General features: G+C 30.9%; 1 long non-coding RNA gene across 2 annotated transcripts; it reads left to right on the top strand.

The window, feature by feature from the left end:
- Positions 1 to 1,014: 1,014 nt before the first annotated feature.
- LOC114321301 (uncharacterized) lies at positions 1,015 to 8,606 on the top strand. Of its 2 annotated transcripts, XR_014329114.1 has the most exons (7): positions 1,015 to 1,202; positions 3,191 to 3,272; positions 3,726 to 3,774; positions 4,074 to 4,156; positions 5,252 to 5,585; positions 5,703 to 5,784; positions 7,882 to 8,606. It is a non-coding gene; the product is annotated as an uncharacterized LOC114321301 (long non-coding RNA). The 2 variants fall into 2 exon arrangements; XR_003650231.2 differs by lacking the exons at positions 3,726 to 3,774; positions 7,882 to 8,606 and having other exon boundaries at positions 5,703 to 5,945.
- Positions 8,607 to 9,489: the final 883 nt, after the last annotated feature.

The following is a 9,489-nucleotide window of genomic DNA, read 5'->3' on the forward strand; positions in this document are numbered from 1 at the left end:
GTTGACTTTTTGACTTTCGAAGGTTATTTTTGTAATTATGAGCGTGCCAGCAAGGATCAATCAGCCCTTACAGAATTGTAATTGCCAACTAATTATTTAAACGATTGTGTTATAGTTCTTTCAGCCTCAATGAAGAGGACTTTTACTAGTGGCTTGATTTAGGAGAATTTAAGCATAAGAACAGTTAAATAAATTGAAACATTTCATTAGTATGAAAAACTTACAATGATCTCAGCCTCGTAGAGATTTACAGCGACAATATACTCGAAAACTACTCCTACGAATGAAGTGTAGTGCAGGAATTTAAAGTACAGAAATGTAAAGAACAGGAAATATAAAAACTGGAATGAAATATGTAAAGTAAGACTGGTTTTTTAGATCTGAGCCCCCCTTTCCCTGAGGTCTTCCCTGCTATTTATACTCCCCAAAGATAACCATCGAACTGCACTTCAAACTGTCGAACTACTCCTCTGTAATCGCTGATCATGCTGCCTTATGAATAGTTCCACTACGCTTTCACTTGCAGTTAGGCTTCCCTCCTATATTTGAATTTAAATGTGAGTAACTGTTGAAGCCACGCCACTTTGCATCTCTTTGTTGATCCACTGTTACTCAGATCTTATAACAACCAATTTTAACTGTCACGTGCATGATCAGGATCGGAGACTTGACTGGTTTCCCCATATTACCCTTACTTTGCCACACGTCGAATTGTCACTGACTTGTACAAAATATGTAGCCAACATATGTATATATCTATATACTAAGGAAGAGTGGTTTTTGAATTCTGATGTGACTATTGTCCCTTTGTCACAATGTGAACCATTAGATTGACTCAATCCAATGGCTAAAAAATGTCCAAGAGGCAAATACATTTTCAATGGTGGATTTACATTGGTGATCAATCGTACGGTGTCCAAAGAGGCAAATACATTTTGTTGGGTTTCTTCTTCCCTTCCATCCATCCATCTCTCTCTCTCTCTCTCATTCAAAATTTAAAATTGAGTTGTCTCCCTCATCTCTCACTCTCAGAGCTCACTCTTCATCTTCAATCTCCCACGAAAACATAGTAGATCGGCGACTTCGCAGGGGTGCTAATCGGCGACTTCGCATTGGAGAGTTTGTTGGGTGCTAATCGGCGACATCACGGGGTCCAAATCGGCGACATCGCGGCAACAAACATAATCAAGAATCTGTAATCGGTGAGGTTCAAAATCTTTTGTTTCAGGTTCTCCAGAATCTGTAATCGGTGAGGTTCTCCAGCCCTTTGTTTTCAATGAAACCAACCTTGAGTCAGTTTTTCTCTCTCATTATGGGTGATTAGCAGCCAGATTTTTTTTGTTTTTTTTTCTTTGAAGCCACAGAGATTAAACTGTGAGTATTGTTTTCATTACGTTTCATAATCGGTGAGTTTTGTTAATTTCTTATACCTGGCATGTTATAGGGAAAACAATTTTGTGAGTTAAAATTCTATTTTCCTGTATATTGGCCTAATATGCCCAGCCAAGGAAAAAAAAAATGTATATGTAAATTTTGGAGAAGCTGTCTTTAGTTGGTTAGCTTACTCATAGGTGTACATTAATTTTAGTTGGTTAGCTGCCTTTAGTTGGTTAGCTTTCCCATGTGAGTTTAAATCACATATACAATTCACAGTTTAAATCACATATTTTTTGTGAGTTTAAAATTGTCTACAGTTTAAATCACATGTTTTAAGGCAATAAACTGTGATTTTAAGGCAATAATGCTACAGTTTAAATCACTCTACAATTCTCCATTTCACAGTTTCATGTTAATTTATATCAAATCCTTGATTCATTAAATTCAATCTGTGCCAATATTCTTAGTCTTACTAATTTGTGAATTATAATATATTTATGAAATTCTATTTTCCTGTGTATTGATCTAATATATTACCAGCTGATTCTGGCCAGCCAAGAGGAAAAATATGTATACATACATTTTGAAATTGTTGAATTCAGTTGGCTAGCTTACTCATAGGTCATAGGTGTACATTAATTTGAACATTAGTGGAGTAGAGAAAGAAAGATTCCCAAAATCAAACTGTGAATATTGTTTTGTTGATTTTTCTTATACAGATATTGTATTGATTGATTTTTAGTAGGAATTTGTGCAACTATTGTATTGAGTTACTCTATTGAATGGTTGTTGTGCCATTAACCATTCTATTGAGTTACCCATTAACCATTCTATATTCCTTGCTTATTAAGTGTTTGATAAAATGTTTCAATGGAATTTACACACAACAAATCCAGTTGATGGTATCCTCTCTCATATATAGATTTTTCGGTTTGATTTTGTGGAGAAATGGGAATCAACCCAATAATTTTTTAACTTGCTTTTGGATAATGGGAATCATCCAATTACCAATATTATTCTTCTCTTGATTTTTACTTCTGGGTCTGTGTTCTGTTATTTTTTTGCGATTTTTCTATGTGGGTTTTCTGAGTTTAGGCTTAAGTTGCAATGATGCTGTGTATATTTTTTCTTTGTTAGGAATAGACATCATTTCTTTACTTGCATTTAGTTGAACCTTTCAGATTCACTTTTCATGACACATAAGCATTCAGTTTTGCTATAGAATTGTCGGTTATCTTCTTCAACATTACCTTTGGTCAGGTAACTAATTACAATTTTTGCTAGAAAGTTGTGGCGGTTGTTTTTGATGGTCAAATTTTGGATGTTCTGTAAAATGCCTCAATTAAAATAGTTTATTTTCTTACATAATTATATACTTTTTTTTTGTTCAAATAGTGAGTGAATCTATCAAGCCAAGTAAATGACTAAACAACCTTTCTTACAGAGAGTTTCATTAACCATGTTTGAATGCACTTAGTGCTGGTAATGTGAATATCCTAGTTGATCAAAGTTATCTTATAGTTTATTCTATATTCCCCCCTCCCCCACACACACACTAAAAAAAAAAAATTAGTGAGTGAATCCATTATAGTTTATTCTACATTCCCCCCAAATAGTGAATGATACATGCCTTGGATATTTGGTAAGGTTAACAAAAATATAGGTATATTCAAATTGGTGAATCAATCAATGGGAGTTGAATCTTATTTTTAATAATAAATAGTAGGCAATTTTTAGGGAGTTGATTTTAGATAATGGATAGTGGATAATGGAGCTTGCTTGCTTATATTTTTTATTCTTCCTTTTGCTTCAGGTACATATGCTTTGGCTTGAAGGTGTGTTTGATTAGCTCATAAAAAGTTGTTATGGCTTTGTTTGCTACAATGGTTGATTAGGTAATTGGTCTGCCTTCCATTGATGAATTTGTCAATAATTTGTTGTTTATCTATTGTTTAACTTGGCTTCATTTTTACTAGCTAGGCTTCATTTTATATGTTGGCTATCTTCTGGATTATTAGCTACATGCAGTTTATGTTTTTTGTTCAGAGACAGTAGAGAAGCAAGAACCAAGAAGAGCGAGTACTTGATTTTTTTATGCTAATAATCATCATTGTGATAATAATCACAATTTTAATTTTTGGGTCTTCTATTTTAATTTTTGAATTTCATACTATTTTGATAATAATCATTGTGATAATTTTTACTGTAATTTTAAAAATTAGCATTGTTTAGAATGCCTTTATGTTTGATTTTATTGTTTTTCAAAAACAATATGTTTTAGTTTGTTTTGATTAGACTTGAAAAATTCAAGTTAGACAATGAATGGAAGTGTTGTGTGGGTCTATTAGTGAATGTTTCAAGAAATGGAGAGCAATGGCACAACGGCCCATTTAACAAGTGAGCCTTTTTTTTTTCTTCTTATTTTTTATTGAATGGGTCTATTAGTGAATGTTTCAATTTTTTTTTTCTTTTTCTTTTTCGGCTTTTTTTTGTTTTTGTTTTATGTGTCTCTTTGTATGCATTCACTATGTGATTTGTAAAATGGGTCTCCAAAATGCCTCAAAATTTTTATCTGGGTTTTCGTTGGGTGTCTAAATTCTTATGTGATTTGTTTCTCATTTGGGTTTGATTGTGTTTCTCATTTATATTATGTGATTTTTTTCTCATTTATATTATGTGATTTGTTTCTCATTTAGGTAAGACTTCGAACTCGCTGTACAGTATTTTTTCCCGATCGTTGTTGATTATGTTGTGTTTTCCCTTTTCTCTGCTCTTGCTGGTAAGATTTATTCACTCTTCGTTGTTTGCCTTTTCACTTTCTCTGCTCTTGCCTATAATTTTGATTTGTTGTTTAAATTCTGAATCCTGAAGGAGTTGTTTGGATTTGTTGTTTTGTTGTTTGATAATAATTTTTGGTTTTGTAGTTTAGGTGTCTGATTTTTGTGAGGGTACTTTCATTATCCCATCTATGATTTTTGATCCGTATTGAGCATCAAACAATGAAAATTAACTCTGTAGATCTTCCTTGGTTTTGCTTCAGCTACTATGAAAACATTTACTAATTATTAGAGCCTGCAATTATTACATAAAACATTATTTGGCTTGCATAGGCAAATACAATGTTCACATGTTCTTAAAGTCATGCCATCATAACTGCATCTTTTTCACTTAACTTTAAGCTTCGAGTAACTCACTTAGAGACCAATTAAGTTGAAAAACTAATGATATATATCAAAAATTGAAACAGATAGTTCAGGGAAAGCTACTATTGCATATAAAGTTGGTTTTGTAATAATTGTTTACATTGGTTGTTGATATATATTGTCTTGACATCCTATACTAAACTAACCTCCATCAAACACATTGAAAATAGTAGGTATGGGTTTAAAGATTAGAAAACTGGTTTGTCTACTTGCAGTGTAGTATGCTTAATACATATATGGTTGTGGTGATAGTGTATGAACACCACTAACCATATTGGTTTCCAATTTTGTGTAGAACACCATTAATTGTTAGTCTTTGTTACTTTTTAATATGGAAACTAGCTTAGAATGTTATTCTCTGCTTCTTTTCTTTTTTTCATTACCAAGATGAATTCAATTTGTTGTCAATGGTGAGTTGGTTTTGCAATAATTGTTTATGTTGGTTGTTGATTTAGAATTTTTTTTTTTCCTATTAGTTGGTGTGCTTCTTTTATTTTTATTTTTTTGAAGTACATTAGTTAGTGTCGTTTGATTTTATCAGTTGATACTTCTAATACTAATACAATTTGGTTTGAGGCCTACCTTGAATGTGACTTTTTATTTTTCTCATATTTTTCTTTCCTTTCCAAATTGGAAGTAAGTTTATCTTCTCTGTGTTCTGATTAATTTAGGAAAGGTGACTACTACCGGTATCTTGCTGAGTTTAAGACTGACCAGGAAAGAAAAGAGGTTGCTGAACAATCACTGAAGGGTTATGAGGCATGTTGATCAATTGTCTTGACATCCTATACTAGAGATATGCATAGTGAATTGCTGCATATTGACATAGTTTTGTTTTTAACCTTCACTTGATGTGTCTTCTTGGTGCTGTTCTTTCTTCTTTTTCTTTTTTTAGGTTGCTTTTACCACTGCAAATACAGATCTCCCTTCAACACACCCAATTCATCTTGGCCTTGCTCTCAACTTCTCTGTCTTCTATTATGAGATTACGAATTCTCTTGAGAGGTTATTCTTAATTCCTACGTATCTGGTGTCATAACAAACAATGGGCAATTTTTAAGGGGTTGATTTTGGATAATGGAGCTTGCTTGCTTATATTTTCTATTCTTCCTTTTGTTTCAGGTACATATGCCTTGGCTTGAAGGAGTGTTTGATTAGCTCATAAAAAGTTGTTGTGACTTTGTTTGCCGCAATGGTTGATTAGGTAATTGGTCTGCCTTCCATTGATGGATTTGTCAATAATTTGTTGCTTATCTATTGTTCAAATTAAGAATCTGAAATTTTTATTAGATAGGCTTCATTTACATGTTGCTATCTTCTGGATTATTAGCTAGGTTCAGAACTAAGAAGAGCGAGTACTTGATTTTTTTAATTTTTGAATTTTATACAATTTTGATGATAATCATTGTGATAATTTTTACTATAATTTTGAAAATTAGCATGGTTTAGAATGCCTTTATGTTTGATTTTGCATTGTTTTGATTAGACTTGAAAAATTTAGGTTATACAATGAATGGAAGTGTTGTGTGGGTCTATTAGTGAATTTTTCAAGTGAGCCTTTTTTTTTCTTCACAATTTTATATCTTTGTTTGGGGAACTAGAAGTGTATTTATGGAGTTTCTTTTTATTGTCATTTTTATTCTTGATATAGGTGATTTTTGGGGTGGAAGAGAAATTTAGATCAGGTTGATTCAATAGAATAACTTTGCCTACTACTTTTTCCACACCATATAACTTTACCAGTGCTTATAATCAATTAAATTTTTCATTTTAAAATTTAAACACTGTAGGCACAATTGTATATTCATTTTAAAATAGATGTGATAAACAAATATGATTATAATAAATTAAAATTTTGATTTAATGGGTTAGAGTCAATTTTTTTTTCTTCTTCCCTTTACCCCTGTGACTCTTAACTCAATATATTTTAGTTTTATTGGGTGAAAATCATCTGTTATTTTGTACAAGAGTTGAGCCTGTTCTTTCCTTTCTTTCTTTTTTTCTTTCTTTCTTCTTCTTCTCCTCTCATTTTTTATTTTATTTTTAGAGTGAGGATTGTAAGTTGTGATAAATAAATATAAAAAAATGGTAAATTACAAACACACCCCTTGAGATTTACTTAAATTATAAATTACCCCCTGTGGTTCTAGAAATTACATTATGTCCTCTAAGGTTTCTAATTTCATAATAAATATGTCCTTTTATTAATAAATCATCAAGTTAATTAACAATTTTTAATAATGTTAAAATTTTATTTCAATTAATAATTCAGATAAATTTGATTATTGTATAGGTGAACAATTAGAAATTTCACTTTTTCAATTATTTTTGTTAAATAAAAAATTCTGACAGAGGTATTCTTAATTTTCCAAACCACAAGGGACAATTCATATTTTAAGCAAACCTCAAGAGTGTATTTGTAATTTACCCAAAAAAATTATACTTTCAACTTTGCCAGTTATTTTGTAAGACTCTACAAACAATGATGAGATTTGCTCAATGAGGTCTATAAAGAATTTGTAAAAGAAAAACAGTAAAGAGGTTTATATTAATAAAAGCCAGTTTTAAGCCAATTGGTTGTTTCTTTTTTTCTTCAAATATTTGGTTTTGGAACTAAATTAATTTAGTAGATCATCTATATTATTAGTTAGTCATCTTGGAGTAATGAGTGATGGCATAAACTTACTTCATCCTTGAAGTGGTTTAAACATACTTTATACTTTTAATTGGATGATTATGCATAATGGTACCTCATAAGTGAAGAAGAAGGTGGTTTCACTTTCAACCCTTAATGTTGGTGAAGTGCTCTCTTAAATGTTGTGGGCAAATTCTTGGTGATTGATTTGGAGTATACAACATGTTATCAGTCACTTAGAAAATGAAAAGTATGTAATCCCTTTTTATTTTTCCTTTTTTTTTTTTTAAGTAGGCAGGTCAGTTGATTGGTTTGAGGCAAATGTAGTGTTGGGTATGAGGTGAGGAAAAGTTGTGAATTTCATGTAATAATTTTTTGAAATGGTTTAGATTTTAGAAACCTATCTTCATGTAATGATTTTTTTTTTAAAAAAAAAATGGGTTAGATTTAAATGTGTTTCTGAATGGTTTTGATTCCAAAAATATTAAAGTGATAAATGAACTAGCACAAGTATTTGGTTGTAATCTTTGTTTAAAAAAATAGTACAGTTAATTTTATTTAATGAACCTTGGGTTTAATTTTAGTTAGATTTGCCCATTAACATTAATTTCAAGTTTGATTCTTTTTTTATTGCCTACTAATTGTTATACATAATGCTTCAACTAGAAAATAGGTTATGCATTATCACAGGGATGGAAACTCAAAGGAGCATGATCATCCAAAAATGGATACTTTGCACAAGGTAAGCTTTAATTGTTTAAAATTTTAATTTTGTTTGGTTTTACAACCTTCAAAAATTCTTCTTCCTTATAACAAGACTCTCTTAGTCTTAATAAAGAAAATTATTCACTCCCCTTACAAAATTCGAGTTTAATTCTATTTGGAGGTTTGTATGATTTATCGGCATTCTCAATTGATCCTTCTATACTATTATTTGCTTTTCTATTCATTTGTTTACTTTAGTAATGCATACAATTGTGTATTCTCATTTGTTTACTTTAGTAATGCATACATAATTCAATTGACCATAATAGTTATGTTTAATTCTTCTTAATTCATAGCTATTGATTTTCGTATTTCTCATATGTATTTTGATGCGATTTTTCATGTTACAGTTTCTTTTGATGCAATTATTCTTCATTACAATTTCTTCCGATTTCTCATATGCATTTTGATGTGATTTTTCATAGCTATTGGTTTTTTGAAGCGAATTTAAGCGAGTGATTTTGTTGCAAGTCATTGATCCATATTAGAAACATTGGGTTACGTTGCTTCTACCAGTGTGTCGTTGGTTGGCTCTCTCATGTTAAATTATTTATTTATTTATTTTTGGGTTAGCTAGGATTATTCTTTTGTATCATAATGTTCATTGACCTTTATTTGAAGGAATTTAAACCTGATAAAGCGATAGGGTTACCATTATAATATTAATTCAATAACATTCTTTTATTGAAGGTTATCACATTATAACTTGCTATAGTGTATAGGTGTGTCATTTTGACGTGGATAAAAATCTAAAATTTGCTATTTGGACTTTTAAGTTTAGCAAATATTTTTAGATTCTTTGCATATGCTACATTCAAATACATAATTCATTTTTTGGACTTTAATTTTGAAATTTGCTATTTGAAATTTATAAATGCTTTCGCTAATTCAATATGTAGAAACAATTTTAATTTCTTATATGCAAAGTTTTAAGTCGGAGTGACATTTACCATTTTGAATTGATTTATTATCATTGAGTTTCGTAGCACGTGACACCAAAAAAATTGTTGGTAGTGCCTTCACGGGTCATCCCTAGTATATATATATATATAGCAGAGAACATATTTATCATGGAAGCAAATGTGGTAAGGAACACTAGAAAACAAATTTTATATGGGTTAACTAAAAAAAAAAAAGAACTCTGTACAACTCAAAGAAGCCTCACCTTCATTCCATAGAACTTAGCTATTACCAAGGAAGCATAACATATTCAAAAATTAACCCTTAAAATATCTTACCTATCTTCAATCAACCAAAACAAGAGTACATCGATTAATCGTTGATCAGTAATTAGTGATATCTTTCTGTTCTAATCTGCATTTGCTGATAATATTTAACCATTAATGACAAGTAACAATCACACAGGGAAATCAACTAGAACATCTAAGAATTGCTGCTGCAGCCTGAAACCTCGCATTTGCCACCTAAGAATTCTCCAAATAAAATGAAGAGAAGAAAGCACAAGATCCATAAAAGCCAGGACAAGTACAACTCCATATCCTGGAACCC

The sequence above is a fragment of the Camellia sinensis genome, chromosome 5 (genome assembly GCF_055761805.1).
Source record: "Camellia sinensis isolate YWXY chromosome 5, ASM5576180v1, whole genome shotgun sequence".
Classification (NCBI taxonomy): Eukaryota; Viridiplantae; Streptophyta; class Magnoliopsida; order Ericales; family Theaceae; genus Camellia; species Camellia sinensis.